General features: G+C 30.4%; 1 long non-coding RNA gene across 1 annotated transcript in view; it reads right to left on the bottom strand.

The window, feature by feature from the left end:
- LOC128555459 (uncharacterized) overlaps nt 1–23,549 on the bottom strand; it is a 75,184-nt gene extending 51,635 nt beyond the window's left edge. The window contains exons 1-4 of the long non-coding RNA XR_008370068.1: nt 23,396–23,549; nt 19,424–19,560; nt 18,974–19,164; nt 14,804–15,161 (exon numbers count right to left, since the gene is read on the bottom strand). This is a non-coding gene — a long non-coding RNA (uncharacterized LOC128555459). The remainder of the gene's footprint in view (nt 1–14,803; nt 15,162–18,973; nt 19,165–19,423; nt 19,561–23,395) is intronic.
- Between the last annotated feature and the right edge of the window lie 2,570 nt (nt 23,550–26,119).

Below are 26,119 nucleotides of genomic sequence, written 5' to 3'. Positions count from 1 at the left end.
TAACGTCTGCAAAATGCAAAACATCGAATCGAAATATTTGGTCGGGAATTCCCGATGAAATCCTACATGCTGGTGCTTGAATAGTTTAAGTGAACATTTCCGTATAAATAACGTCTGAAAATGGAACACATGGAAGCGAAATATTTGGTCGGGAATTCCCGATGAAACCCTACGTCATTTGGTGATCAAATTCGTACAGACTACACAAAATGTCATATTTTGTTATGCAAATGCCTTTATTTTGACCGCTGAAATACATTTTGTACCAAAACAGAAAAAAAGATTTTCCGTTTCTATTTTGGACACTGATTAGTATGTACATAAAAGTCTACATTTAAGACAGTTTTAATTAAAATGAATTATTAATCTACTAAATATTTAACACAATAAAACGAAATGTGAAATTGCATAAAAATATAAATTGAGGAAATTTTATTTATCGCTCGTATATAATAATTGTTCATTTGGTGAAGGTTTATGTTGTAGATAGATATAAAAAAGGAACAAATGATATAACGTTTTCTCTTTTCGAACAAAGGCCGGTATTACCGATTTCAAGATTTGTTTTAATCTTTATTAATCAGAATTACTGAACGCAACAATCGTCTTTACGTTATAAGCTGTACAAGAAACATTCTAAAATTTAACTGTCAACAACAAATCAGTATGAATGCATCCCGCTTTATACTGTTAAATCAATTTTTCATAATATTTAATCTTTGAACGATAAATACTCACTAATAGCATATTAGAATTTAATATTTATCTTACAAAAAATACTGAGACGAAAACTAATAACCCACGGAAGCAACATTTAAATACATATAATATGAGACGGCTGAAATCATTATCATCATCAATAAAACTCCCTTGTACACCACCGACAATTGAATTATTAAAAATTGACTGCCGACAACTTAGGTCATTTCCATTTGAATTATAAGGTTATTTTATGTTAATATTAATTCTCACAATCAAACTGATGTTTGAAAATGTTACGAAACTAAAAGTTTGCAGTAAAATCTTTTGCATGTATTTGGTAGACTACTAGACCTATTTTCATATGTGTGTTCTTACAAATATTTATGAATAAACACCACCTGATGTTACTGCTTGTTTACAATTCTGCCAATTAACAAATGTTAGTATTGCAGCTAACTCATGATAACTCATGATAACATTAAATAAGAAAATGAAGTGAGATAAAGATAAATAATAGTCATTAAGTTTCAAATACTGAAAATATGTTGACAACAAGACCATCAATACTGACAAAGCAGGCAATTTATTAAATAACATTATGTTATATATCTATGCTTACTATGTTATCAAGTAGGCTTAATTTGAAATAACATTTTATGTTGTTCTTTATTGACAGATCTATACTGAAATGGCAAACAAAGCGTGATCTGCAGTGATACATCATATATTTAAGAGAAAAATGCAATATAGTTCTTTCCATACAAACATTGAGTTTTCTTAAGTGGAAATGTGCAAATATTAATAGCTATTACATGAAGTGAAAACTTTGGAGAACTAATACTTAATCAATCAGTATTCTCTTAAAATAAAAAAAATAAAGTGTAGCGGTTTCCTTACATGCCTGCAGGTGCTGTTGAATGTGTTAAATGTCAAATGCAAAACATGAAAATACTGACATAATTCAGATTATTATATTTTATACGATTTAATTATATCATTATTAAAATTATTCGTACTCTTTTGTACATCAAAAAATGCGTTAAAATCTTGGTAGATGAGTTAGTCGTTTAACAAAATTGCCATTAGCATAAGTATTTTCTACATTTATATTATTACATTTCTTTCGTCCTCTTTCTGTTTAATAATGTTGTTAATTTATGAACCAATTTAAAGGTCCATTACTAAAACTCCAACGAGTATTATATGAAAACCAGAGTTTGTAGCTGAGACTTCCTATTTACTGAAAATATGGCCCACTGCATCAGATCTGACCAAATAGTCATGAATATATTCAAGAATAACTAACAAATAAACAAAAAATGTTGCCTATGTCAAACCGGAAGTATGTTTTCCGACTGCTTACGAACCCGTCGAGCATCTTCGGATTTTTTTTCGGAAGAATCCACCGAAACGAGGCTATAATTTATAAATAGAGGCAAAATATATGATATGCCCAAACGATAACGTGATTTTTACAAACTTAGCACACGGAATTCAACAATTTTGTAACTCACAAAACCTTCATGAAAATCATTTTTATAATACAGGTAATAAACAGCTATACTACAAGTTTGCGGGAGGACAATTCAGGCCATTCCCGAATAAAAATGTTTTTACAACTTCGTCTGCAAACTTTTTCAGTTAATCTATTTTCAGTATAGTTTTAAGAATATAAATGAATAACTGTCTTACACTGCCGAAACAAAATGTGATTGAAATTTACCTAAATACACTGATTTATGTACATATGTCTACATTAATTTAATAAGATTTTAGACATTAAACACATTGTCTTGGCCTAATATATGTCACTGTCAATTTTAAACATAAATTTGTACATTTCATTTTTTCGTGCAAGTCGTGTATAATTACCATCATGGAAATACAGTTATTTTGTCGCGCGTCTTTAAACGGATATTCGTTTGAAACAATTTTAAAATCACGTGATCCCGAAGAATTTCCGACCGATTACGGAAAAACGATAAACATGAAAGTAGGACAAAATGTCAGTCTAAGAAAATACAGAAACAATCATTTCTTTCTCTGTGCATGTGTTGATTTCAAGGGAATATTGCACGGCTATCGTAATGTTTAGTACTATATTACAAAATGTGTAGTCTTTTTTTAAGATTTATATCTATTCATTTGTCTTTATTTTGCACCTTTAAAAAAAAGGTTTACGTTCCGATTAAAATGTCCTAGATTTGATTGTTGTATTTAACAATGACAATTATGTCTATTATCTAACTTTAGACCGAACATCTCTTTCAGTAAGTTTACAACTTCTAATATTATATCCAACATATCATAGAATTTGATTTAAATAACATAACATAACATAACATATATTTTATTGGCATAAAACTGCAATTGCGCATTTATAGCCACAATATTCATATTCATACATGTAATGTGTAAATACACAATCAAGTTTCACAACTTCTATAACCGTTTTACAGAGAAATTCATATTAATACACAGACTATTATGTCATTGAGACTTCATGTACAATAAAAATAATAGAAATACTCAGTAAAAAGTGGTATATCGTATACGATGTTAATATAAGTATATGGAAATCAGTAGAGAATTTCACATTATTACACAATATTAATATGATGTAACCCACTGTAGTCATATCTCAGTGTATTACGACATTCAAGCATGACGCTCTTTAAACGCAAAATATAGATATTTCGCAACACTATTTAAAATTCTTTGATTTTTGGAAGACATCAATAATTCAAAATTTTTTAATGTTGGCAATCTACAAAAATAGGGTTTAAGGAATTGTTTACGCATGTTATAATATTTTGGACATACAAGCAAGAAATGGAATTCATTTTCTACTACATTCACATTATACTGTATACATTTTCTATCTTCTCTGGGAATGTTTTCATATCTGCCTTTTTCAACAGCTAGATTGTGTGATGAAAGTCTGAATTTTGTTAGAATTATCCTGTATTTATTTATATTTACATATTTCATATATTCCTCTAACTGAAAATCATGCTTATATATACTATATGAAGATAACCTGTTTGAATTGTTGATATTTGAATACCATGTTTGTTTGTAAATATCTAATATTCTTAATTTGATTAACCGGAAGGTAAGGTTAGAAATATCTTGATTTAACCACAAATTGGACATTCCGATTTCATTCAATATAGTTTTTATTTGATAAGCCCATTTATTACCGTTATATATAATATTATTATCTGCATCTCGTTTTTTTTAATGATACATTTGTTAAAGTAGACAGTTAACGTCTGTTTTTAGTATTTTTAACCAGAATTTAATCATGATAAGTTTTCGTTAAAATCTTGGTAGATGAGTTAGTCGTTTAACGAAATTGCCATTAGCATAAGTATTTTCTACGTTTATATTATTACATTTCTCTCGTCCTCTTTCTGTTTGATAATGTTATCAATTTATGAACCAATTTAAAAAAAGGTTTACGTTCCGATTAAAATGTCCTAGATTTGATTGTTGTATATAACAATGACAATTATGTCTATTACTTTCGACCGAATTGCTCTTTCAGTAAGTTTACAACTTTTAATATTATATCCAACATATCATAGAATTTGATTTAAATATATTTGATAAAAAAGACAGGAAATGACTTACTTCCGTTACATGATCAAACTATTAGTCATTAAATTGAATAAAATGTGCCTACTATCTTACAACCTGACCGTGTTCATTGAGATAAAGAAGTAAAAAGTGTCGGAAATTAAAAACAAATGTTGTAAACACATTCATGGATAAAAGTAAAGTTGGACAAAGATGTATTTTAAACCGTACATATATGATTTCTTCTAACATTATAAATACTTTTGGAAAATGTATTTTTTTTCTTTAATTCTTAATAAAGACCTGTCCTATTGCTGTCAGTCCATGATGATCTTCCTAGTCTTACAAATGTATTTATTCCGCAAAGTTCTTCCCTATTTGATCTTAAAGTTTATTAACTAGATAAATACTGCGTTATTATAATAAAACCTCCTCATAAATTATTATACTCATTCCCTTTTTGTATATTCCTAATTGTTTTAAAAAATTGAACCTGTTTGAGTATATAGTCGGCGTATAATATTCATTCCCAAACCACAACCACTTCAGTTCTGATCAATAGCAGATAATTGCCAGGTGAAACAGAATGTAGTAATATTTTCTAAAAGCCACTTCAGAAAGATGCCGTGAATATTGATTGTTGTTTTCAGCCTTTGAAAAAAGAAAAACTTCAATAAATTTAAAGCTTTCACATGTTCCATTCTAGTACAAATTATTTTTTGAAAAATAAAACAAGAAATACATAAATCAATCGGATATAGACATGTTCAAGGAATTCGGCTACTAACACTGAAATCATAAGACGTGTGTGTAAGTACATTGATAATTCGGCGATATATTGCCTGAATGCATCGTGTTTCCGTAAAATACAAATCAATAAATAAATAAACAGTATCAAACCGAGAGCAAATATACAAATAAAGGAGTTCAGTGAGATACCGCTCAGGAAGTTTCACATCTGTTTATGATGCACCAAATCTCAATTGTAATCCCCGCGTGGTGATTCCATAATACACTAACGTTACGGTACCAGAAGGCGATGTAAGTTAGACACAAAAATGAGTATGTTTTGCTATTCACAAATGCAAGTAAGCGATTTTATTGCAAGGTATATGATGTTTCTGTTTTACAATTTTGTATTTAATTGCAAAATTCATGGTAATGAGTATTCTTTACATGTTTTGACAATTTAAGAGCGGTTTATCCTTCCGCTGTAAGATTCAAATATATATTATAATATTTTTTACAATTATCTGCTTTTGTCCTTTAAGCACAAATGTCAAACAAATGCTGCACCAAAATGTCAACTTTTAGCAATAATGTTTTTTTCCTATAAATGTCAATCTAATGTAACAAAATTTGCGAAAACAAAATATTATTTAAATGCATTCTTTCTTAACTAAAAATTTGTATTATTTAATTACGAGATAAATACATTCTCTTGCAAAATTTCTAAATTTTCTACATGGAGACTGAACAAGCTATTTTTTTTACATTAAGGCAGTTCTGCATGTTTGGATTAATTTTTATAGTACAATGTAGAACAGAGAAACTTGACTATGATTGAAATGAACCGAATAGTTCATGCTAGCTTTGAGACATTATGTTGAACTGTTTAATACTCTTTGATATCTTATTTTAACCTAAGTAACAATGGCATTTTGATAAATTCACTCACTGGTTGTCATTAATTTATACAATGATTTTCATTTCCGAACGCCAAAAACAGGTTCCAGATTTTATTTATTCTACGTTTTCTTGATAAATGACGTTACGCCATCATTTCCGGTTTATCAAACGTGCAGAACTACCTCAATGAGCCATATATTCATAAATGTTTTAATGAGTAATTTAAACAAGCTGTTCTGAGGCCATTTGGAAAACTGGCATTTTCTTTTAAGTGAAATAGACAACAATTGTTTACTTGAGGTAAATATTTTTCTTAAGTTCCGAAACATATCTACAAGGAGTTTTGATCAAAGTAAATGATATTTACAGGCAAACAATGTCAGTAATTGTTTAATATATGTAACTTCCATATAAGGTAAACATGTACGACTATTATTCTTTGACTGATTTTTCTTGTTCTTTATATATAATTTCTTCAATATTTTGGTCTGGTGACATATAAATGTGATCAGGAGAAGTATCAAGTATTTGAAGCATGTAGTACGGACAACTGTTTTCAAAAATAGCATTTGGTTTGGAATGTCATACAGTAATATGAAGAAAAATTTATCATGATATACTTAATGTTTTGGATCTCCTCCTCCACCCCGTCACCGTTCAACCGTTACAAGTCTTAACACATCTCCTTGATATAATATAAACTGTTCTGCATCTTTCTTCTGCAATATTTGAAACGACTTGTCATTGGCTCTACTTCAATTGTGCAAGTAACTGCGATAGTTGTATTATTTTATCATTATCAAGACGAGTGTTGCTACAACGAAACTGTACGAATATTGTTTTATTTTTTCTGTCAGTACCCAATTTAATTGTTTTTTTTTTTTTTTTTTTTTTTTTTTTTTTTTTTTTTTTGTATTTTGTTGTTTTGTTTTTTTAGAATAAATCTTAGAATCAATCAGACCATATTCAACATAATATTTTATTGTTTTAAATTAGTGCTTATATGTAAATCACACTGAGTACCAAAAGGAGCGTCGTTCCAAAAATAGAAAATAGAAGGTGAAGTAACATCAAACAAACAACCAACGCAAGAACATTAATACGGAAAATATGGACCCCGCTTACTTTACGAATTAACACTATCCTGACATGGACGTTAAATTCATACACACATTGAATGTTCAAATAGAATTATTCATATCGTGACCTTTTACATAATAAACTATCTGTATAAATTAATTAAATCTCAAAATTAAGACATATATACCAGAATATTAAAGGTATTGGTTATACGGATAAAATTGCAAAATAAGCTATACATTTTTCAATAAAATTATATATTAAGGCGTGCATTTAGATTATAGTTAAATTAAAACATAAAAGTGTTGAAATACATGGTCAATCCAATGTTGTTTACAGTTTTAATTTAGATATTTTTACCGGGTTGATAATTGATAAATACTGATAAATATTAATATACAGAAAGTGTTTTGTAATACTTCATGCAGATTTCACACAGCTAGATGTCATGGTTATGCATTTCTGCTGCTACAAACAAAGTTTCATAAGATGAATAATAACGCTTTTAAACTGGAAATTTAGAAGCATTTAGGGTATGCCAACCTCGCACTTACCCTATTGCAACAAGTTAGACAACACAGTGTAAACAAAAATCTTTCCCCACTGAGAAATGCTCTAACAATAGTGAAAGAAAACCAGAACATAGTAAGTAAAACATCAAATTAAGATAAATCTAAAGCTCAATGACACCAATGTACTCAACAACTTGTCTGAAGTCAGAGCACCAAAAGCCTAACTTTTAAGGGTACGACTAAGAAAGCTACAAGACAAAAGTCCGCTCCCTTGGTTCGTTTTACATATGATTTAAAAGAAAAGCACCAAGGAGTCTTACATGTTGTTGGTCTTCGCACCATCAAGTAAGAAAGCGTAGAGATAAACTGTTGATGGGTCAGTAAACAAACAGGCCCTATGCTACACATATTTCGCATCTTATCCTCTTTTGATAAACACATTTTACAAAAATCTGATTAAAATTAGGACGAGTCTAATTTTCCGAATGTTATAAACGACATCTCCATAGTATTTGGGGGGTGTGGGGCCAGTTTTTAAAGTATTTAAGGTTAATATTATATTTCGTTAAAAGTTTTGACTGATAAACATTGAAATTTCAAATAAAACACTGTATAACATCTGTTAAAAAATTGCCATTATAATTTGATTTCACACTTTCTTATAGAGTTTTAAATTGCTTTTATTTTTACAGTTCATTTTTTTTATTTTTCGATTTTTATCATGAATATGGTATATGTACCATGGACAGTATTGGGTTAATTGCTATTGGTTGATAGTACCATGGATGTAAAATTGACATCTATAAGAATAAATAATATTTAGTCATTTGAAAAAAAAATAAGATGAATTTATAGATGAATTAGGTAACAAATATTTCTATCATATCAATTTTTGTTAAATATTTAGTAAAGATTGTATTAAAAAATACTAACATTTTTAAATTACATGAAATGTTATATTTTGCTTAATTTAAATACATGTAGGAAAATAGTACATAAAATAAAATTTTGAAATTCGTCCTATATTTCAGTTGTATTATGCAGTGCTTTTAATCAGTTAATTATTCAAATTAATATATATCAATCATACATTTTTTGTGGTATGTAATTGCATTTGTATTATTGTAATAATGTATTTCGTTATAAAAGTGGGAGCATTACATGTTACCGAACATGATGAAAATAGAATTGTTACAGACTCGCTTTGACTGAGCCTTTTCGTGAACGTGGCGGAAAAGATTTTTAGCATCCGTGCTTCTTAGGTTTGAATAAAACCATTTCGTTTCGTAAAGTATTATTCATGTTCTTACTTTCAACGTTAGTTTCGTTACAAGTATTTCGACTATCTAAAATCTTCTGCTTCTTTACACATGTTCAGTTACGTCAACGTACCCGATTTAATATACAGAAATAGATTTTCTTCCGGGTACGACATAATTAATTTTTCTGCTTGATAATAATCGACGCATCACATCCCATCTATGAAATGCCGTAGCAATGAAGAGCTTGTAAACATTAGATAATTCTACTTTACATCAAATTAAGAGGGGATGATATCAGTGTCTTAAGGAGACGCATATTGACCCCTTTATATTTATTAACGTTATTCCAAAATTAAGGTTCTACCAGATATTATATATTATTATTACAAAACATATTTTATGTGATTTTATGTATTTATTATGTCCATGTTACCCTATTTCATTTTATAATATCTACTTACGCGTTTTGTGTTATTATATATCTAAGGTACTCTATTTCCTTTTTTATTTTCTGTTAACAATTTAAACCTTTACCAACTGGACAGTTCTTATTTACGAGCGATAAAGAAATTCAAGGTTGTTTCCTCAATTTATATTTTTAAGCAATTTAACATTTGGTTTTATTTTTGTTTAATGTTTTGAATATTAATATTTTCATATGTAAAATTGTCTAAAATGTATGTTTTTTATATACAGACATGATTGTTCTCTACAATTTATGTAACCATGTTTATACAAGATATCTTCTTAATGATATACGTCTTGTGTCCAAGTTTATCAAGCATCTAAAATTTTACACTGGCAGAAAGCGCGTCTAATTTATTTTATTTTATTGAAAGATGCCTTTGCCATTTTCAGGAATAGAGTAAATAAATGAATAATACTTGTCCTCACTCCTCAGTTAAACCGTCTATCATTTACTTGACGGTAAAGGTTTCAAGTAACTGAAATATTTTTGTTTGGAGCTATTAACTAGAGATCCAGGTCCTTTTCTGCAGAAAGGGTCGTAGTCATTTCTAGGGCCTCTTTAAATTTGGATAACTAGCTATAAGAGGGAATTTTCAAGTCATTTTCATATGAAAAATGAATTCCGTTTTGTATATTTCTGCCTGGCAAAACATACTGGTTACTAAAATTAATGTTTTTTTTTTCTCGTGTAAGATTTTCATAATTATATTTAATAATTTTGGAAAAATTATACTAAGAAAGGTTGAAGAGGTATTTTTTAACTTTTAATTATTTTGTGAGGGGAATAGGTCCCCAAAATAGGTTACTTGAACTCTAGTTGCTGCCTTCATACATCATCTCTGAAGTAGTAAGATACTGTGCCACTTTACCCGTCAGATCTTTTTTTCTGTGTATGAGGGTGGGGGTGGGGAGGGGGAGAGAGCCGGTGCTCATTTAGGCGCCAAGTTGGACCCATTGTGACAATGTTCTTCCAAATCTGATGTTTATGTTCCACGAGGTTTTCTTAACTAGAATAATTGTACAGTTTCTGAAATGGAATATATATTTCTTCAACAGACAGCTTTTTTGCAATGCATATCTTTTAAGGGAATTCTCAAATTAAATGTTCAAAATATAAAACTCATAATTTTTCACTAACGGTACTCGCAATATTTATAATCGTTTTAATTAGAAATTTTCCTTGTATTCCTTCATGTTTATAAATCATTTTCATGCAAGATTACATAAAATAGATAATGGATAACACATTGAAAATGACATGCTTATATACTTTCATCGTCAGTTTTGTTACAAGTATTTCGACTATCTAAAATCTTCTGCTTCTTTACACATGTTCAGTTACGTCAACGTACCCGATTTAATATACAGAAATAGATTTTCTTCCGGGTACGACATAATTAATTTTTCTGCTTGGTAAAAATCGAAGCATCACATCCCATCTATGAAATGCCGTAGCAATAAAGAGCTTGTAAACATTAGATAATTCTACTTTACATCATATTAAGAGGGGATGATATCAGTGTCTTAAGGAAACGCATATTAACCCCTTTATATTTATTAACGTTATACCAAAATGAGGGTTCTACCAGAAATTCTATATTAATATTACAAAACATATTTTATGAGATTATATGTATTTATTATGTCCATGTTACCCTATTTCATTTATGATATCTACTTACACGTTTTGTGTGAATATATATCTAAGGTACTCTATTTCCGTTTTTATTTTCTGTAAACAATTTAAACCTTTACCAACTGGGCAGTTCTTATTTACGAGCGATAAAGAAATTCAAGGTTGTTTCCTCAATTTATATTTTTAAGCAATTTAACATTTGGTTTTATTTTTGTTTAATGTTTTGAATATTAATATTTTCATATGTAAAATTGTCTAAAATGTAACTTTTTTATATACAGACATGATTGTTCTCTACAATTTATGTAACCGTGTTTATACAAGATATCTTCTTAATGATATACGTCTTGTGTCCAAGTTTATCATGCATCTAAAATTTTACACTGGCAGAAAGCGGATCTATTTTATTTTATTTTATTGAAAGATGCCTTTGCCATTTTCAGGAATAGAGTAAATAGATGAATAATACTTGTCCTCACTCCTCATTTAAACCGTCTATCATTTACTTGACGGTAAAGGTTTCAAGTAACTGAAATATTTTTGTTTGGAGCTATTAACTAGAGATCCAGGTCCTTTTCTGCAGAAAGGGTCATAGTCATTTCTAGGGCCTCTTTAAATTTGGATAACTAGCTATAAGAGGGAATTTTCAAGTCATGTTCATATGAAAAATGAATTCCGTTTGGTATATTTCTGCTTGGCAAAACATACTTGTTACTAAAATTTATGTTGTTTTTTTTTCTCGTGTAAGATTTTCATAATTATATTTAATAATTTTGGAAAAATTATACGAAAGAATGGTTGGGAGGTATTTTTTAACTTTTAATTAATTTTGTGAGGGGAATGGGTCCCCAAAATAGGTTACTTGAACTCTAGTTGCTGCCTTCATAAATCATCTCTGAAGTAGTAAGATACTGTGCCACTTTACCCGTCAGATTTTTTTTCTGTGTATGAGGGTGGGGGTGGGGAGGGGGAGAGAGCCGGTGCTCATTTAGGCGCCAAGTTGGACCCATTGTGACAATGTTCTTCCAAATCTGATGTTTATGTTCCACGAGATTTTCTACACTAGAATAATTGTGCAGTTTCTGAAATGGAATATATGTTTCTTCAACAGACAACTTTTTTGCAATGCATATCTTTTAAGGAAATTCTCAAATTAAATGTTCAAAATATAAAACTCATATTTTTTCACTAACGGTACTCGCAATATTTATAATCGTTTTAATTAGAAATTTTCCTTGTATTCCTTCATGTTTATAAATCATTTTCATGCAAGATTACATAAAATAGATAATTGATAATACATTGAAAATGACATGCTAAAGTACTGAAATTATAAGGCGATTCAGTATGCGTTTTCGTTGTGTTTGGAACAATCCAAACACTTTATATGATTTTTTATAAATATCTTAATGCTTCAACGTATTTACAACTAAACATGGAATTGAATGTTAGTACATGTCCAATCCCTGGGAAGAACCTTCTAGTTGGTAAATGCAAAATAGTTTTAGTTTCACGTTATATATTTGTATTCATCATCAACATAATTCTCTTTTACAACACCGACATTTGAATTATTTAAAACTGAATAGTGACAATTATATTTTACAATGTAAAACAGAAAGCCAGATGTGTAGGAAACTTTGCAGGCGTTAGGAACCGTCGAAAAGACAACTCGAGTCATTTCCATTTGAATATGAAAGTTATTTTCATGTCAATATTAATTCTAATGATCTACTCGATGTGGGTGTTCTAACAAATATTTATGAATGAACGCCACCCGATATTACTGGTAGTTAACAATTCTATGTTAATGAACAAATTTTAGTATTTCAGATAATTTAAGATTACATTAAATTACAAAAAGCAGAGAAATTAAAATTAGATTATAATCATTAAATTTCGAATATTGAAAATGAGATGACACCAAGACCATCAAAATTGACAAAGCACATAATGTATTAAATTTTGTTATATCTATGTTTACTTTGTTTAATCAAGTATTCTAAATAATTATATGTCAATGAACAATTTTTAGAATTGCAGAAAATTTATGCTTACATTCAATGAGGAAAACAGTTTTCTTAAACGATAAAAAAGTTATATACCTGATTTTTAAACTGTAAGCATTGTATACAGGTGAAACACATAACATGCAAATTTAGGAGAAGTTACTGAGATTTCTGTCCGCGGTCACGTTTAAAATAAGACAAATATTTAGTAATTTTATACTATTTGTTTTTTCATTGATAATAAGATGAAATAAAATGAATATTTTTATGCATTTATGTGCAATTTAACATTTCCCCGCATTTCAATTTTAATATCAAATTTTGTTTGCAATATTTCCAGCTAAATCTGTTTTCTGTATGGCATAGCTACAACAACAACGCTTTCTGTACGGCCACACATGAGTCTCACAAAGTATTCAGTTGAACCAGTTGACTAGATTATCGTTGCGTTTATATATTGATTTTATAGTGACCAAATTTGAAATATCATCACAACAGATAAACCACATGAAAATACTGACATAGTTTTAATTGTTATCGTATGTACGATTTAATGATATCATTTAATAAACGAAAAGTTATCATTTAGAGAAGCCGAGTTTAAGTTCAAGGACATAATTAAGTCAAACATGTCTGTAATCTGTCTGGAATTATATAAACAAAAGTGCTTAGATAAAGTATAAAACTAACAAATAAAAATAAATCTCATGTAAAAAGGAATAAAATTTACAATAACTTTATTTTCCACATTTTTGTTTTGTCCGTTTAATTACTTTATTATTTTCATTGAATTATGACAGCACCTAATAGCATTTGATCAGAAGAAATGATTTCCACTTGCAAAAATTAAATCGGAACCATATGCAAACAATAAAATACGCAAGCACCTTAAGAAAAGAATATGAAAATGATATTTGAGAAAACTAAAAGATAAAAATAAAATCTCATGTAAAGAGGAATAAAATTTACAATGACTTGATTTTCCACATTTTTGTCCGTTTAATTACTGTATTATTTTCATTGAATTATGACAGCAGCTAGTAGCATTTGATTAGAGGAAATGATTTCCGCTTGCAAAAATTAAATCGGAACCATATGCAAACAATAAAATACGCAAGCACCTTAAGTAAATAATATGAAAGTGATATTTGAAAAAAAAAATAAATGCTTTTATCAATATTATTCAGTAATGATATAATGCTGACTGACATTCATCTCACATGTGTAAAAGCCTTTTTTGGGTGAATGCGAACGAGAAATAACGGGACCATTTTTCAAGCTTAGGTGTTCTAGTAAGTATATTTATGTGTCATAGCCTAAAAGCGCTAATCTTTAATCGAGAAATTTAGATCTATATTATATCTTTAGGGCATAGAGTTCAAAGCTCAACTTTTAAGTCGAAAATAAATATAAGGAGCAGATATATTCTGGACCGCTGGTAAACTTTAAGACTTGTCCGTCTACTTTCAGTCCATGATAATTTTTTTGTAAGTTTGTCAAGTCTTTTAATTTTGCAAATTCTTTCGCAATGTTACGTGAAGGTCTATGCAATGTATTGAGATACATTAGTGGTATATAATGTTAAATAATTTGGAATAAACGTACTCACCAATAATAATATTTCTGCACTGTATCTATGTATATTCCAAATTATATTATACATAAATCAGATCTGATTAATAATGATGAATACATTCCTTCCCTATATCGTTGTATATTTCAAATATCTTGAACACTAAATCTGATTTGTAAATGTGTTGATAATTAGAATGTTTATCACATATTAATACCATTCTATATAAACATATATTTACAAATGCAAATTAAATCCGCTTTGAATCTCACAAATTAACTAATTCCTTCACCATGTTTTTGATCCTTCTGAATGGTTAAAAAATAAAACCAGTTGCAAAGCATACTCACCACTAATTATATTTCTTCCTTTTATATAATCATATTCCAGATAGTTCTGTTTGAGTAAATATTAATTAGAATGAAACGAACACACAAGTAACAACATTCCATCTCTTTATGAAAATTTCAAATTGTCTTGAATATTACATCTAATCTGAATATCACCAATAACTATATATCCTTATCATATCTATGTGCGTGTCAGATTTATTATCACTTTTAATTATACTCCTTCACTTTATCTACGCATATTCCAAACAGTGTTGAAGTTAAATCCAGTCTAACACATTTAACACTTTCTTTCAAAAGCAAACCACTTTTCGAGAAACTATCGCTTTTGCTGAATATTTATTGTTGTTTATCACCCCTGAAAGTAAGAAAGATTTCAATAACGTTAAAAACATTCCAGTGTTAAAATGAAAATAATAGCTTCAACAATGTGTACGTTTAATCAACTTTTCCATAGTTTGAAACTGAAAAAAAAATCTGACGGAAAAAGAAAAGTTAAAAAAACGACAACGACAACAAGCATTTTGTACGGTAGAATAGGCTGGTTACTATCTCGATGAAACAAATACGCTTAGTATATTAAAAAAAAAGTGAGTTGATGATACGGTTTGCATCATATTGTTAAAGCAAGATAACCAGACTTTATATCTTACATTACATTTTCCAAAGAAAACAAATGCTTTATAAAAAATGCAATTAACCATTAGCAACATAACTATCCGACTTATTACCGGACTTCAATCTTCCGTGATTATTAAGTTGCCTACTATCAGAAATACCCCTGTGGTTTACCGCGGCAGAATCACCTCCCGTTTTGAACTATGTAAACAACTAAAAACTCCTTCTGTTCTCCAGTAGCTACAATAGCTTCCAGAGACTATACCTATTACATAATAACAATATAGAGAGTAATACCCGCTGACGATAGCACCACTCTCTTAGCAGAAACTATGCTAATAATATAATAACAATTTACCACAGTAATCCCCAGTGGTGATAACACTACTTTCCTTTGATCCCTAGTAGAAATTAAACTAATATTAAAAATAATATAATACAGTAATGCCCAGTTTTGGTAGCACCATTTCACTTTGGCGGGTACCAGAGTCTATACTTATAACATAATAAATAATATACCACAGTAAACCCAAATTTTGAGAGCACCCATCTCCTATGCCCTTAGCAGAGACTTTATTAATATTATAATGACTATATACCACAGTTATCCCAAGTGTTAATAGCACTACTCACTTCTGTCCGTAGCAAAAATTAAACCAACACTTATAACATAATATAATACAGTGGAAGGACAACTGTACTCTGGCTTGTGCCAGAGACTATACTAATAGCATAAAACCAACATACCACCGTAACACCCAGTAGTGATAGCACCACTCTACTTTGGCCCATACCAGAGACTGAACTACTAATTTAATACCAATAAACCAAATATATCCAAAGTAGTGATAACACTACACTACTCTAGTATACAAATACTAACATAATAGCAATAAACCCCAGTAAACCCCAGTTGAGATATGATTTTATCTACTCTGTACTGTACCAGAGACTATATCAATATACTAAGTCATCCAAAGTGTTGACAACACCACTCGTCTCTACCCCTTAGCAGAAACCACACTAATAACATAATAAATATATACCACAGTTATGTACTCTGGCCCGTACCAGAGACTATATTTATAACATAATGACAATAAACCACTGAAAGTCCCAGTGGTATACTAATTCATTAAAAATAAATTCCAGTAAATCCCAGTGTTGATAGCACCACTCTACTCTGGCCTTACCAGAGACTTATCTAAAAACAATGATTATATGAACAATAGTAATTACTCAGTGTTGACGGAATCATCTCCTCCCCCCGACAAGGACTAATTACTATTACATAATAACATATACACATATCCCCAGTAGTAATAGCACTACTTTTCCTTGACTTGTAGCAACTAAAATAATACAAAAACATATTATATAGTAAACCCTAGTGGAGATAGCGCCGCTCTAATCTGGCCCGTACCAGAAACATAATGACAATAAACCACTGAAAGTCCCAGTGGTATACTAATTCATTAAAAAAATAAATTCCAGTAATCCCAGTGTTGATAGCACACTCTACTTGGCCCTACAAGCTAAAATAAATAACATTATAAATACATATAGTAATTCCCAGTGTTGATAGCACCACTCTACTCTGGCCCGTACCAGATACTATATTAATAACATGATAACATGAAACCATAGTTATCCCCAGTGTTGACAGCATCACTCTCCTCCACCCCGTAGCAGAAACTATACTATATTAATAATAACATATACCACAGTATTCCCAGTGATAATAGCACTACTCCCTCTGCTCGTATCTGAGACAAAAATAACATCATTATAACAATATACCACAAATCCAGTGTGATAGCACACTCTAAGTTGGCCGTACCAGAGACTATACTAATACATAAAACAAAAACACAGTAATCCCCTGTGTTGACAGCCCCACTCTCCTCGCCCCGTAGCTGAGACTGTACTAATAATATAACAATAGACTACAGTAATCCTAAGTGGTGAAAGCACCACTCTCCTCTGTCATAGCCAGACATGCTAATCATAATAACAATATACCACAGCAACCCCAGTGTGAATAGATACCACTCTACTGTGGCCGGCTACAAGACTATATAAATTAATAAATCCATAAAAACCACCATAATATACAGTGGTGATACACTCTCTACTCTAGCCCGTGCCAGAGAATCAAATAATCTCATGAAAACAATAAACCACAGTAAACCCTTATGGTAATAGCACCACTCTCCTCTTCCCCGTAGCAGAGACTACATTAATATGATAATAACAATGCACCACAGTAATCCCGAGTAGTAATAGCACTACACTTTTTTCTGACCGATAGCAAAAAATAACTAATACAATAACATAAAATTATACATAATCCCCATGGTGATAGCACAGTCCTTTATAGCTAATAAAATAACAATAAACCAATAATTCCCAGTGGGATATACCCCTCTACTCTGGCCCGTATCAGAGCACGTTATTACATAAAACAATAAACCACGTAATTCCAGTGGTGATAGCAAAATTTGCTTATACATAAACTAATAACAATGTCAAGTAAATCCCATGTTGATAGCACCACTCGACTCGTCCGTGCCCAGAGACTATACTAATAATATAATAAAAATATACCACAGTAATTCCCAGTGGTGAAAACAGAAACCCTAGTAGCAAAACAAATATCACGGATTTACACCGGTTTATGATGCACCAAACCTGAAATGTAATCCCAAGCTTTGTCAAGATAATACGAAAGTGTTATCACAGTGTGAATCCCATGAAGAATATGTATGTGAAAAAACATGCTAGAGTGCTTTTGAAATACGCACATACCGAATCATACATTCCCTTGTAAAATATAAGACTTTTTTTCAATTTATATAACAATGTAATAATAATGCAAATTTTCGCTTAGGTTGATGGGTTTTTATATTTTTGGACATGCTTCTTGTTCAGTTAAACGTTAATATGTGTATGTATTCAATTTTGTGTTTTAGCTGGGTTGCAAGTACAACTATTTAACAAATGGTGAATCATTTTTTGAACGCGACATTGTCAAATTCTTATAATATGTTTTGGCAAGAAATATTACTGACCAATTCCAAACTTAAAATACTAAATTGTGGGTAGTTTATTTAAATAATGCCAAATATCTTAGCTTTAAAATGAGCAAGCTATTGTTATTCCACACCCTGTATTCATAACTGCTCACAACAACTGATTTAACATATTACGGGAATAATAGTGGGCGTTATCGTTTAATTTTAATGTCAGAAGGGAAACAATGAACAGTTTGATCTATTAGAAATTTGAAGCTCCGTAACAAATTAAAATAGAATGTGATCTAGTTAGTTACGCTCTAAAGCATGTAAAAGCCTCCTGAAACTCACTTTTACGAACCAAAAAAAGAGAAAAGTTTTTTATACAAGTACACATGTAAGAAATATTCAAAATAAATGTCACTTTTACATAAGCTAAAATGATATTTTCTGTAGTTTTTGCATAGCTTTGGTAACACATTTTGCTTTAAAACATTATCAAGAGTTCTCAAATATGTGTTTTGGAACAAACAATTACCTGAAATATGTGAAATCGTGTGCACCTTATGATTTGTTTTGAAACTAACTTTACTTTCATAATTACACCATCTAAGTGCCAGCATTCACTTCCAAATTGCACAGTAGAAAACAACATCAATAACATGATACTTCCATGCTTGTCTTCATCTTGTAACTTACTGAAGTTTTCTGGGTCGTTTTTATTTTTGCCTGAAATGAAGATGATTTATTTCGAAACTGGCTGTACATATATACTAAGCAATTTGAAATAAATTCCAGCATGCATTGACATTAATAAAAATTGTTTTAGCCACTTGAATTTTCACTTAATACTATTTCTCTTTTGTATAAATTCTGGTTGAAAACGTGATATTACAAAAAATTACATCTAAATGAAGTTTCAAATGAGACACTTATTGACTTAACTAAGTGTTAACATATTGTGATCATTCCTTGCTTGATCTTTTACCTCCAGTCGGTTCTTGATGCAGAAGCCATGTTGTTCTTGAAGTTCGCCCTTTATGAGAGGAATTGACTGGGTCTTTTTTCTGTCAAAATATAATCTGCATATCTTCGGATTGGCAACAGCTGAAGCATTTCTGAAAACTTTTTTTAAAAATATGGATTATGTGAGTATCTTACACTTTGTTTAAACATCGCTACGTCTTTGCGTTCTAAATGTTGGCGGTAAGTTGTATGTTAACATTTTGTTTCGTTTTCAATCATAATTAAACAATAAAATATGTACTTGTAGTTCATAAAAGGAGTAGAAATAAATACTGTAAATATGGTAAACATTTGATTGAGATCTTGTCAGCATCTGACATATTCATAAATAACCTTTCACGGTTTTTGTCAGTATGTGCTGATTTTTATGAAATTTGAATAACGTGAATATTATAGCTTGATATCGCCGCTCATTTGCTGTCATTTTCAAATTTAGATTGAAAAAACGTGTGATATGAATGAATTGAAGTATGAATGATGAAAATTCAGTGCCGTTTCCAAACTATTACGCAAACATTTAGAACCCAGGTCTCCTGAAACCTGACCGCTCAGTCTGTTTTATAACGGCATTATCAGAAAAAAAGAGACAAAAAAAGGATAACCGGTATACATCATATTTGATTTCTCTTTGTTTCATATATGAAATAATACAAGCATATCTAGGATTAAAAAAAAAATAATGCGTCGGATTATTTCAACAGTGGCATGTCAAACGTTCCCACATTATTAACTTTCATCTTCTTTTAAATGAACCAAGGATAAAAAAGTATGCAATTCAAATTTTAAAATAATTCCAGTCTTGAAACTGCAAAAACAACTGATCCTGTGACAATAGTCTCTTGTCTAATTCACCAAGTAAAAAAATTACCCCTACTCTCTAGTCGGACCGAATGACACACTGATTGGAGCGTTCGCCTCAGGCTTGTCGCCCGGTTCAGTCATTCTTTCCTCGCCGAACAGTTGTAAGTTTCTATGAAAAAGTGTGTGTGCTTGTAAAATAAATGTTGACGAAAACGGACGTAAAACCAGATATATATATTCCTTGCTTATTCTGACTTTTAAGTTGGTCGAAATATGAACAGGCAAAACAACATGAAGTTAACCTCACACGTTAAACATGTACAGAGTATATGCACTTAAACATTTGATAACCAATGAGTTGGGTTTTACACCGTTTCTTACCAGCGTTCAATTATGTCACGGCGGACTGGTTATATAACATGTCTTCATAGTTTCTAACCAGCAGGCACTCTCCGTAAAAAATTACAACTTTCCAACATCAAAGAGCTAGTCAAGCTCAATCTAACATGTACGGATTCCGGAGAAAATTGTATCTAAATATATATGAAAAAATTGAAATGGGCTTAAACCAAATTCGAAAATATTATTTAATAATGCAACAAGTCATAAATCCTACAAGCATACAGAAAAACTCAGGGGAAACGTAAAGTTTAAACTGTGTTTAAATTTCCCAATTTTCATAGCATTGTAGACAAGGAATTTTATAAACTTATTTCATTCAAGAACATATCAGGAAAATTTTCAGTAAATTGAAAAAATATATATTTAGGAGAGAAAGAGCAGTAAAATTTTCTTCATAACGTTTTTATGTCTGTAACAGGTTACAATAAAATTCGGAAAGAAATCGAAAAATGGCTAAAGAAATTAGAATACGTTTTAAATTAAATTTATGTTCATGCAAACTCCTTTTATTAACTTATTGTCTTTAAAAGACAAACAGTTTTTTCTGAAGTTTTCTATGTTTTTCTGTCATTTTACACTGATATTTGTTTATATGATAATTTTAGTTTTTTTATAATATACGGGGCAGTTTTGACAAACTATTTGGTCATTCTGCTCGTGAAACATTTTTACGTAGAAAAAATGGGCTTAAACCAAATTCGAAAATATTATTTAATAATGCAACAAGTCATAAATCCTACAAGCATACAGAAAAACTCAGGGGAAACGTAAAGTATACGTTAAGTATACAGTAAGCATTCCTTCGTCGAGTTTAAAGTAAATCACCTTAAAGGTTTCAACGGACCTTTTATATTAAATTAAAAATAATTTATTATTTGAATGGACGCCCCGAAACTAAACTAATCGCCGTTAAACCGCAACGTCAAAACTATTTATGGCTAGGCTAAATAGAGATTCGAGTAAAATGTGTGCATTTGACCTTTTTAATAACTGTTCATCGGATGAAGATCTAATTTTGCTCTATCAAAACATGGTATTAAGGGTGCAACCTGTTTTGAAATCCCCGCTCATTACGCCTTCCTTACCTTAAGAGCTACCACATAAAGCATGTGACTACAATATCCCGTTGACTGATATAAACAATCACATTTATTGACTTATGCTAGAACTTTTTCTAAGTGATCATGTACATGGTAATAAGATCATTAAAACATTTGTTTTCACAACAGCAATGCACATTCATAATAATATGTTGAAAAAAAAAAACTTTAAACAAAACTATAAAACTGTATTACAAACGATATTGTGTTTATATTATAACCTTGCTCATAAACAGAAAGGCAATTAAAGGTTTGTATAAGAAAATTTATAAGATTTGAAAAAAAAATAAAACACTTCGGATTTCATACGAATTGAATGAATGACAAATAGGCGAACTTCGTATATTTGCCTTTCATATTCTGTCGTTTATTTCGTTTTTTTCTCCGAAAAACAAGTCATTTCTTAAGCATATCCATACATTCATTTTTCTCCGAGAAACAAGTCATTCCTTAAGCATATCTATACATTCATTTGTGGCTTCTTAACAGGAGTTGATTTTGTGGTATTAAATGTCAAATTTTACAAAGCATGCATATTTCGCTTAATTTCTTAATTTAAATATATGATCTTGTCGGCTATATTTTCAATTTATTTATTTCTAGCAAAATTATTTCATTTTTGATTTTTCAACTAAGATTTTAAATGAAGACACAATCATATTTTGTTTTACCTTACGTAACATTGCGAGCCACCGAATCTGGAATGTTGTACAGATGGAAAATAAAGTAAAAGAAGATATGCGTTGTCGTGGTAAATCTTTAACTCTCACAAGCAATTTCTCTAAAATATTTTATTTTTATTCGTCTCTTACTGTTCGTTTCTGTTTAGCTATTTTCCTAATAATTATGGTTTACGTATTTTTCCCCAGTAGCAAAATACAGTGACTTTACTACTTAAGCCGGTGCTAGGGGGCGTGGGCAGTGTTGCACTTTCCATTACTGCTCAAGAATAGATTCAATCAAACCGAGTCTGCAAGTTTCACTTTTTGCTTTGTACTCGGTGCTTTCGAGGGATCAACTTTCCAGATTATATTAGCATAATCTCACATGAGTAAGAGCGAACGAAAAATAACTATCTTATTGTTTGAAACTCTAAATGCTATTTCGTTACCTTTACCCTAATAGAATAAAATTTCTTTCTTTCATAAGACACCTAGCTAAATACCATCCTGCATTGACGGATGCCTCATTTAGTGACTACATATTAGATTGTATGCAGAATGCTGTCAACCTTAATAGCTATCCTTCGACTGTCTCTAAATCTGCTATTACTTTTTTGTATTTTTGTCTATTTTCTTAAAATGATGAAGCATACTGAGTGGTTTATAAATGCATGCATTCAAGAAGCCAGTTTGCAGATGATTTTGTTGGTCTATCCGAAAACCTTAATCGCCAAGTTTTCATTATGCTAGACGATAAGGGAACATCAAAATACTCACTAATTATTAATATTCCCTTACTGTTTACATTTCAAATTAAATTGAAAATTAAATCCAATTTGAATACATTTTTCTTGCTCTCGTTACACGTAATTCCAAAAGCATAACCACTTCTTCGAAATCTTATATTAATGGCTATAGCAATTGAAAAGAATGCGATATATTAGATTTTATAATTAGAATAACACGTACCCACTAATAATTATATTAATTCACCATATATATGTATACTAAATCTGCACTGAAAAATAAATTCGATTTGAATACATCTCCTAACATATGTAACACTTAATTCCAGAAGCACAGCCACCTCTTCGTGAAACTTTCATCACTGATCAGAAACAAGTAATGGAAAACGTGAAATGATCGTTTAAACTTGTTTATAGCGATTGGTTTAAACACTCGTCCGAATTGATTGCTGTTCACTTATAGTGAACGTTTAAAATTTAGAACGAAAGACCGCCTTTATCGGTAATTTATTATGTATATAGAAATTCCGTAATTTTCTAATGTTACAGGACAGTTATTGAGAAGTTTTTTCCAAAAAGATTGCTCCCTTACAACCGTTATGTTAGGAGGTGGCAAGGTTTATAAAATATAAAAATGTACATTAACTTAATAACATTTAACATTTCTATTATTGGCAGTCTCCTGATTTCCTAAACTCTGAACTTGAAAAGCAAAACTTATTATTTCTCTTAATAATAACCTCTTTGGGATATTTAAATTTTTGTCACTTGCAATTACATTTTGCTCCATGAATTTTAATACACGCATAGCATTGAATCATTTTTAAAAAAAGGCATCTTCCATGTAGACTTCATTAGCTCAATAACATCTGGTAGAGAATTGCTTTTGTACTGAGTGTAAATCAATATACACAATTGTATGTTTTGTCTTAACATCGATTTACTGTTTCTCAGAAATGAAAAGACACCCTCATGTTAAAGCTCATACGGTGTGTATAAAATATATTTAACACTTCGATTTAAAATTACAAATATAAGTGACCACAACTGCATGTTTCCTAATACATATAATATTTATATATGCTACTAAATCACTTAACTTGACCTTATCTTGACCCTGACATGGAAACCTTTTATTAATGCTGTCATGTTACTCTAAATAATGGTGGGGAAGTAAAGTAAAGAATTTTGCACAATTGACCGGTTTTGCACAATTGTACACTGCCCTGTACTTTGCACCAACCTTGTTCCAAAGTTACGACACTATGCAAATAATAGATAAAGCTGCAAGTATGTATCTGAATACTTAATGTTCTGATGTCATGGAGTTCATCACCTGTCCTGTCAGAAGCAATAAATAAGATGTGCAAAAACACTATAAAACGACTGAACGCATTATATACGGTATGTCTCAAAATAGTCGGATCAAAGCGTCGTTTCAGAATGACCTTGAAGAAAAAGTTTTGTAGCAACATTTTTTGAGGTTCTTTGAATTTCACTAAAATAAAACAGCAATCGGGACAAAATACGGTTGTGAGAACGCCTTGGATAGATCACTAGAACTGCAAATTTAATCTTTTTAATCAGTATAACTCTTCAAATTTTAAAATTCCTCTCATGTTATCTATGCACTTACTTATATGAGAACTCGGGGTTTAATCTGTTTTGGTCCATTAAGATTTCTTTACATGTTATCCAAAAAGCTATTAAACAAATAATAGAAATTATCGGCTATAAATACTTATGATGTGTCTACTCTTTATGCTTCCCACATAATCTCATAACGAAAAAACTAACAGCTTTATTTAAAAAAATACAAAAGAAAACGTTAATTATTTGGCATGTAATGAAGCTAGAGCATTTTTTTGTACTATTAAATTTAACAAATATAACCCAATGGGATTATGGTCAGATCTGTTAGATAACATATCTATTATATTCTGCAATAACTAGTGTCACTATGGGGACTCACTCATTTCTGTATTATTCTTACACTGTTCTGAACGAGATTTCGTGCTCATTTTGATATTATTGAAGCTTCAGATAGCACGTTGAGGTACCTTGATGATGTTTTAAATATCAGGAATGGTGAAACACATTTATACAAAACAATTACAGCAACTCTTATTAAGAAGCGTCATATTTGGACTTTATTTCAACTTATTTAGATTTGAAGATTGAATTCTGCTTAAGCCGGTGCTAGGGGGCGGGGACAGTATTGCATTTTCCATTACTGCTTATGAACAGACTCAATCAAACCGAGTATGCACTTTTTTCTGTTTGACTTGTTCTCGGTGCTTCCGAGGAATCTACTTTTTAGATTACATTTACGTTTAACAATTGTGTGCAGTAAAAACAAAAAAAAACAATATAAGAACAGGGACGATTTCATCTTCTTAACTTACCTGCTTTGCTAGAGGTTATTCAAAGTAAGAAGATTTAAATGGTAGAAATTTTCGTATTATCAAAATGTTATTACAACAGAATATCCGATATCATAAATTACGGTGGCGGGGATGGGATTCGTGGGGAGTGGTTCCTAGAGAAGAGATATAATACAAACATTAAAACACTTTAAAAACTTGGTCTTACTAACCCCACATACTATGACAATGTAGTTTATAATACAGCATTAAAGAAATAGTAATGTAACTTACAATGTACTAAAATAAAATGCAGTATTTTTCCGTCCAAAAACAATTACACATGTTTGGTTTGTATCTTTCCATATTATAAGTGAGGGATTCATGCAAAACAGAGCAATTTTCCTTGAATATCCCCTTTCCCTTTGTGTCATATATGACACCGTTTTCTGGCATTGAAAGGCATGCTTTTGAATTGACATTTATATACTATTACAGGTCAAAACTTATCGAACATTCTTGATCATTGTATTGCGTAACTTATATCTCAAGTTTTTCTAGTGATAAAACAGGGTTTTTTAAAA

The sequence above is a fragment of the Mercenaria mercenaria genome, chromosome 3 (genome assembly GCF_021730395.1).
Source record: "Mercenaria mercenaria strain notata chromosome 3, MADL_Memer_1, whole genome shotgun sequence".
In the NCBI taxonomy this organism is placed as follows: domain Eukaryota; kingdom Metazoa; phylum Mollusca; class Bivalvia; order Venerida; family Veneridae; genus Mercenaria; species Mercenaria mercenaria.
The sequence above is the reverse complement of the archived record's forward strand: the minus strand, read 5'-3'. Positions and strand labels throughout refer to the sequence as shown.